Genomic DNA, 8,294 nt, shown 5'->3' with positions numbered 1-8,294 from the left:
GCATTTTTGGAAATAAATACTCAACTTCGCAAATGGGGGTCATAAAATGCGAAGGTGATTAATGCGAAGGGATGCGAAGGGTGTAAGAATGAAGATGCGAAGTATTTCACAGTAGAATGCGAATTGGGGAAGAAAACAGAAGATTTCAAATATTGTCCCTGGAGTTTCGCATTTTTGGAAATAAATACTCAACTTCGCAAATGGGGGTCATAAAATGCGAAGGTGATTAATGCGAAGGGATGCGAAGGGTGTAAGAATGAAGATGCGAAGTATTTCACAGTAGAATGCGAATTGGGGAAGAAAACAGAAGATTTCAAATATTGTCCCTGGAGTTTCGCATTTTTGGAAATAAATACTCAACTTCGCAAATGGGGGTCATAAAATGCGAAGGTGATTAATGCGAAGGGATGCGAAGGGTGTAAGAATGAAGATGCGAAGTATTTCACAGTAGAATGCGAATTGGGGAAGAAAACAGAAGATTTCAAATATTGTCCCTGGAGTTTCGCATTTTTGGAAATAAATACTCAACTTCGCAAATGGGGGTCATAAAATGATGAAATTGCAGAATTTTTAAAGAGATACACACACATAGACTATTATAAGACATTGTTCTTGACTTTTGAGTCCAAAGACGTATGATCACAAGCAACCACCCCACACCCACTCTATGACCAGCCATACCTCCCCACCTTACCTATGTCACTTCAATGTTCCCTTACACTCAAATTTCACTCACTCCCACGTTTTTGAGCTGGAACAATCAACCACACTCCTCATTTTCTCTCATTTCTCTCATTCCACTAAGTAACAAACATCACTTTTTCTCTCAAACTCTTCTACACAAATTTTCGAGATCCAAGGCTGGATTCAAGTGTTCTTCCACACTTAGTAAGTATAATTCATCCTCCTTATGATTATTTCACTTCATTCTACTCAAATCATGAATATCTTACACAAACTCCATCATAATTGTGTTAGATCTTCGAATCTTCAAGTGTTTCCTCAAGTGTTCTTAGGTTGAACACTTTCCTTCTTCAACACTTATCTACTGAAATCACTCAAGGTGAGTTCATACCCCTACATTTTCATGTTTTCTCAAGTTTTCAGGGGGGGAATACAAGTTAAAACACTAAGAACGTATCTAAATTTTTCTAACAGCCTTCATCAGAAAAGTTCAACTCCATTCACAGACTGTTTTGGGCATCTTAACTATTTTTGTTTTCAAAAATGTACAAGGTGCAAATAGATCAAGTTTTTAGCTTTAAAATGGCTACTTGCACATCTCCATACGATTTTTCTACAATTTATGGTGATTTTTACAAAACTGCCTATCATTTCAAACAACAATCCGGACCAGTCTGTGATCTTGGACTTTTTCACCCAAGTTAGAAGTCATTATAAATTGAGATAAAATTTATGAGCAAACTAAACACATTTTGTGAACTCTCAGAATTTACGGATCTAGTTTTCGACTTCGTATGATTTTTCTATGATTTTTCCAAAACAGGGCAGAATTGCTAAATTTTACCAACAACATGTAAATATCATAACACTTTGTATTATGTTGAGCAAAGTGTATAATCATAAGTTTTAATGTTTGAATGTGTTTCCTAGTAGTTTATCATTATGAACTGAAACTAAGACATTCATATTAAATATTATCCATTCATTTTGGAACACGTATTATTTAACTATAAAAAGTATAGTTTGAATATATTTACAACACTAATACATCTCCATAAAAGGATTCATACATATTACATACATTTTAGATAAACTATAATAGGTATAGTTTATGATACATCACTCTGCGCACTCGTACAAAAAGGGTACATTCATACAAGAAATATTTATATTCACAAACATTTAACGTAAACTTGTTATCCTATATTGTGAGTTTCTCTATCTCTCCCCGTACGTCCGAGTGCGGGATATAATTCCTGGTAGTTATAATCAGAATCTCCTTGAGGGAGAACGTGATACTTGTATATAGATCTATATTGGGTTTGACACCCCACACCTTTCTGCTAGCTACAGTTGGACCTGCAGGTCTACGGGTGACAAATGTCATTTCATTTTTCGCGACACTGAGAACGTCGTGGCAGGTTCACATAGTCATAGTATGATTATAACGGCTCACATAGGGAACAATCCATAAGTTTACGGGATTTTATTTTTAAAACCTAAATGAGTTTTATGTCGATTTAAAATCACCTTTTATCTCTATGGGTACAAATACAAAACGTCGGGTCTCTATACAAAGTTATTATGATATTAAAACTATATTTCCTTTAGAATTGTTAGATTTCAGCTATAGTTGCTGAGCGTATATGTTTGAGTCATGTAAGAATTTAGTCATGATTGGCCTAGAATTGGTGGTGCCCGCCTCATCTCCTGTTCCTCGTTGGGTTGTGGACCTGGGGCAGACCCACTACATTCAACGTTTTATCTAAGTTAACCCTTATATAACTTTTATACGCTGGACGATTATAGAGGAACTCTACGGATTGCTCTAGGGTTCATTAATGCATCATGCAGGATTATTTCTATTCATACTTAACTAAGAAAATATTGGATTTTCTGGAAATCAAACTAAATCGATTTTACAAGGAAAAACGGTTTCTACTTCAAACAAAACTCTTATGAACTCACCAACCTTTGTGTTGACACTCTTTAAAACTACTTGTATTCTCAGGAAGTCAGTGAAACAGGAAAACTTCATCGCTTTGAGGATGGGACGTTAAACCGTCAACAAATTATTTTGTCATCATAATGTAATTGCTTTTGAAAGATGTAAACATTTACTTTGGTGTAACTTTTGCAATTATATTTATGGTGGTTGTTTTTACTTTGAGCACTATTATACTCATTGTTGTGATACTCTACATGAAGTCCTCCACCCCCAGACGTTTCCGCCATCCTTGGTTTGGGGGTGTGACAGATTGGTATCAGAGCATTGTTTATAGTGAACTAAGTATATCGAACCACATAAGATATACAAACTATAAATGCATTGGGACTAAGGTCTCTGATTTTAAGATTTCAAAACCACTATACCTTTAAGAATAAATAACTTTTGTTAAAAGTATACATGCATGCATACATACTAAGGTCAGCATCATTTTAGGACAAAACAAAAGTAAAGATTGTTGGACATCACAGGTAAGCCTGGGGATGTATGATCAGTCTTGGGAATAGCATAGCCTGATCAACTATGCTGGTCCGAGGAGTGATTAGCATATGCCCAAGAATGGTTGTGATGTGGCAACAAGTCTAAAAATTTACCAACACTACCACAATGAAATACCATAGGGGTATTTTGGCATTATTAAAATTACATATGTGAGAACTAAATAGATCTTTATCAATAGGTCAATAGTTGCTTAGTGGATACATTAAAATTTTATGTATCCAGGACGTCATAGACTTAGAATCTGTGGATCTTTGCTCTACTTCCTGTTCTCGTTGGATTGGGGATTTAGAGTTAGGGTCGCTTATTCGAAGGTCTATCCTGTCCCGAATACATATAATTAGTATGCACTAAACAATTTGTTGAAGTACCTGATAAAGATCATCGTATAATTAGCTAATTAGTACGTTTGCTTAATTATTTCTTATATCCCCATTTCTCGCGAAGATATCATGGTTGGATTTCCATCCACACGACGACCGTACTACCCTAACCACGACAATACCAAATGGCTCGGAGAGGAGCCAGAGAATGATTACCCAACCCCTGTAGATGGTCACCAAGCTGAAGGCTATGCTGATGGTTCTGACTCCGACGCTGAAGTGGAGAACTTAACCCCGATGACTCTTGTTCCGAATCCCAACCCTCGACCGGCTATCAAGGCCTGACGCCTCCTTGGGAAGAGTGCTTGGAAACCGGGAGCAAAGAACAAGACCAACATATGTTGTTTAATAGAGAACGAAGTTTCTACAACATAAACGAAGGAAACTCAGCAGATAAAATTTTTCCAATCCTAGTCTATAGAGTTGCCCGAAACGAGATTCAGGGTAGAACAACTCTCCATGGTATCGCAGAGGTTGATGCAAATAACGAGAATACATACGATCCGCACCAATCGCCTTGAGCACACTCGTGAAAAATCTAAGAGAGACCACAAAACCCACTAACTCGTGAACTTCATTCATATGGACTTCCTTTATGAACTATATATAAGGAATTCTTAAATCGAAGAAAAATGCTGGAAAAATCAAATTCTATAACAACTGACTTGTCTTTACTAGTAGGAACTTACCATCTGATCAGTTTTCCTTTTGCAAACTCATGACAGAACAATGTCACCGAGGGAGAAACCACTCCGGAACTGCCCGCAAATATCAGTACGTGTTTCTAACATCGACATTTAAATCCCGAATTTCTTTATATGCTAAATCTAGCATCGATTAAAGCATGCATAGTAGTAATCATGTGACATCGGGCGAGTTATTCCTTACCATAATCAAATTCTCGTACTACGAAAAGTTATCCCCATCTTTCCTCTAAATTCCTGGATCCCCATTCGAAGTGCAAATTTCGGGACGAAATTCCCTTTAACGGGGGGATGATGTGACAACCGTCATATTCTGGTCAATTCAAAGTCAATTGGGTTAATATTCGCAAATGGGGGTCATAAAATGCGAAGGTGATTAATGCGAAGGGATGCGAAGGGTGTAAGAATGAAGATGCGAAGTATTTCACAGTAGAATGCGAATTGGGGAAGAAAACAGAAGATTTCAAATATTGTCCCTGGAGTTTCGCATTTTTGGAAATAAATACTCAACTTCGCAAATGGGGGTCATAAAATGCGAAGGTGATTAATGCGAAGGGATGCGAAGGGTGTAAGAATGAAGATGCGAAGTATTTCACAGTAGAATGCGAATTGGGGAAGAAAACAGAAGATTTCAAATATTGTCCCTGGAGTTTCGCATTTTTGGAAATAAATACTCAACTTCGCAAATGGGGGTCATAAAATGCGAAGGTGATTAATGCGAAGGGATGCGAAGGGTGTAAGAATGAAGATGCGAAGTATTTCACAGTAGAATGCGAATTGGGGAAGAAAACAGAAGATTTCAAATATTGTCCCTGGAGTTTCGCATTTTTGGAAATAAATACTCAACTTCGCAAATGGGGGTCATAAAATGCGAAGGTGATTAATGCGAAGGGATGCGAAGGGTGTAAGAATGAAGATGCGAAGTATTTCACAGTAGAATGCGAATTGGGGAAGAAAACAGAAGATTTCAAATATTGTCCCTGGAGTTTCGCATTTTTGGAAATAAATACTCAACTTCGCAAATGGGGGTCATAAAATGATGAAATTGCAGAATTTTTAAAGAGATACACACACATAGACTATTATAAGACATTGTTCTTGACTTTTGAGTCCAAAGACGTATGATCACAAGCAACCACCCCACACCCACTCTATGACCAGCCATACCTCCCCACCTTACCTATGTCACTTCAATGTTCCCTTACACTCAAATTTCACTCACTCCCACGTTTTTGAGCTGGAACAATCAACCACACTCCTCATTTTCTCTCATTTCTCTCATTCCACTAAGTAACAAACATCACTTTTTCTCTCAAACTCTTCTACACAAATTTTCGAGATCCAAGGCTGGATTCAAGTGTTCTTCCACACTTAGTAAGTATAATTCATCCTCCTTATGATTATTTCACTTCATTCTACTCAAATCATGAATATCTTACACAAACTCCATCATAATTGTGTTAGATCTTCGAATCTTCAAGTGTTTCCTCAAGTGTTCTTAGGTTGAACACTTTCCTTCTTCAACACTTATCTACTGAAATCACTCAAGGTGAGTTCATACCCCTACATTTTCATGTTTTCTCAAGTTTTCAGGGGGGGAATACAAGTTAAAACACTAAGAACGTATCTAAATTTTTCTAACAGCCTTCATCAGAAAAGTTCAACTCCATTCACAGACTGTTTTGGGCATCTTAACTATTTTTGTTTTCAAAACTGTACAAGGTGCAAATAGATCAAGTTTTTAGCTTTAAAATGGCTACTTGCACATCTCCATACGATTTTTCTACAATTTATGGTGATTTTTACAAAACTGCCTATCATTTCAAACAACAATCCGGACCAGTCTGTGATCTTGGACTTTTTCACCCAAGTTAGAAGTCATTATAAATTGAGATAAAATTTATGAGCAAACTAAACACATTTTGTGAACTCTCAGAATTTACGGATCTAGTTTTCGACTTCGTATGATTTTTCTATGATTTTTCCAAAACAGGGCAGAATTGCTAAATTTTACCAACAACATGTAAATATCATAACACTTTGTATTATGTTGAGCAAAGTGTATAATCATAAGTTTTAATGTTTGAATGTGTTTCCTAGTAGTTTATCATTATGAACTGAAACTAAGACATTCATATTAAATATTATCCATTCATTTTGGAACACGTATTATTTAACTATAAAAAGTATAGTTTGAATATATTTACAACACTAATACATCTCCATAAAAGGATTCATACATATTACATACATTTTAGATAAACTATAATAGGTATAGTTTATGATACATCACTCTGCGCACTCGTACAAAAAGGGTACATTCATACAAGAAATATTTATATTCACAAACATTTAACGTAAACTTGTTATCCTATATTGTGAGTTTCTCTATCTCTCCCCGTACGTCCGAGTGCGGGATATAATTCCTGGTAGTTATAATCAGAATCTCCTTGAGGGAGAACGTGATACTTGTATATAGATCTATATTGGGTTTGACACCCCACACCTTTCTGCTAGCTACAGTTGGACCTGCAGGTCTACGGGTGACAAATGTCATTTCATTTTTCGCGACACTGAGAACGTCGTGGCAGGTTCACATAGTCATAGTATGATTATAACGGCTCACATAGGGAACAATCCATAAGTTTACGGGATTTTATTTTTAAAACCTAAATGAGTTTTATGTCGATTTAAAATCACCTTTTATCTCTATGGGTACAAATACAAAACGTCGGGTCTCTATACAAAGTTATTATGATATTAAAACTATATTTCCTTTAGAATTGTTAGATTTCAGCTATAGTTGCTGAGCGTATATGTTTGAGTCATGTAAGAATTTAGTCATGATTGGCCTAGAATTGGTGGTGCCCGCCTCATCTCCTGTTCCTCGTTGGGTTGTGGACCTGGGGCAGACCCACTACATTCAACGTTTTATCTAAGTTAACCCTTATATAACTTTTATACGCTGGACGATTATAGAGGAACTCTACGGATTGCTCTAGGGTTCATTAATGCATCATGCAGGATTATTTCTATTCATACTTAACTAAGAAAATATTGGATTTTCTGGAAATCAAACTAAATCGATTTTACAAGGAAAAACGGTTTCTACTTCAAACAAAACTCTTATGAACTCACCAACCTTTGTGTTGACACTCTTTAAAACTACTTGTATTCTCAGGAAGTCAGTGAAACAGGAAAACTTCATCGCTTTGAGGATGGGACGTTAAACCGTCAACAAATTATTTTGTCATCATAATGTAATTGCTTTTGAAAGATGTAAACATTTACTTTGGTGTAACTTTTGCAATTATATTTATGGTGGTTGTTTTTACTTTGAGCACTATTATACTCATTGTTGTGATACTCTACATGAAGTCCTCCACCCCCAGACGTTTCCGCCATCCTTGGTTTGGGGGTGTGACAATTCTCAACTCCGAAAGTGGAATCATGTCGGGAACTTCCCTCGTGAACTTCCGTAAATAACACACATGAAAAGTGTTATGAATTCCATTCAGTTCTTCTAGTATTTCGAGCTTGTAAGCTTGGTTCCCAATCCTCTAAAGAACTTTAAACGGTCCAATAAACCATGGACTCAACTTTCCCCTTTTACCAAATCTTATAAGTCCCTTCCACGGCGAGACTTTAAGCAAAACCGAATACCCAACTTCAAACGTCATCGGTCTTCGCTTTTTGTCAGCATTGCTCTTTTGACGATCCTGAGCCGCTAACATAAACTGCTTTTCCCCAGCCTCAAGCCAACAAGATGGCGTATGACTCTTTTGTCCATACAAAGCTTGGTAAGGTGCCATCTTAATGCTCGAGTGAAAACTATTGTTATAGGAAAATTCTACCAATGGTAAATGTTCATCCCAATTACCTAGGAATTCCAAGGTACATGCTCTCAGCATATCTTCAAGTTTTTGTATCGTTCTTTCACTCTGACCATCAGTCTGCGGATGGGAAGCTGTACTTAAACATAACTTGGTACCCATTTCCTCTTGTAGACTTTTCCAA

General features: G+C 36.7%; 2 long non-coding RNA genes across 2 annotated transcripts; both read left to right on the top strand.

Moving 5' to 3' along the window:
- The first annotated feature begins 723 nt into the window (after positions 1–723).
- LOC145007557 (uncharacterized) lies at positions 724–2,998 on the top strand. The gene is made up of 3 exons (XR_013662992.1): positions 724–888; positions 979–1,063; positions 2,696–2,998. It is a non-coding gene; the product is annotated as an uncharacterized LOC145007557 (long non-coding RNA).
- Positions 2,999–5,486: 2,488 nt separating this feature from the next.
- LOC145006376 (uncharacterized) lies at positions 5,487–7,613 on the top strand. The gene is made up of 3 exons (XR_013662881.1): positions 5,487–5,651; positions 5,742–5,826; positions 7,459–7,613. It is a non-coding gene; the product is annotated as an uncharacterized LOC145006376 (long non-coding RNA).
- The last annotated feature ends 681 nt before the right edge of the window (positions 7,614–8,294 follow it).

This window comes from Lactuca saligna, chromosome 7, assembly GCF_052625555.1.
Source record: "Lactuca saligna cultivar CGN05327 chromosome 7, ASM5262555v1, whole genome shotgun sequence".
Lineage (NCBI taxonomy): Eukaryota > Viridiplantae > Streptophyta > Magnoliopsida > Asterales > Asteraceae > Lactuca > Lactuca saligna.
This window is presented reverse-complemented; position numbering and strand designations above follow the sequence as displayed.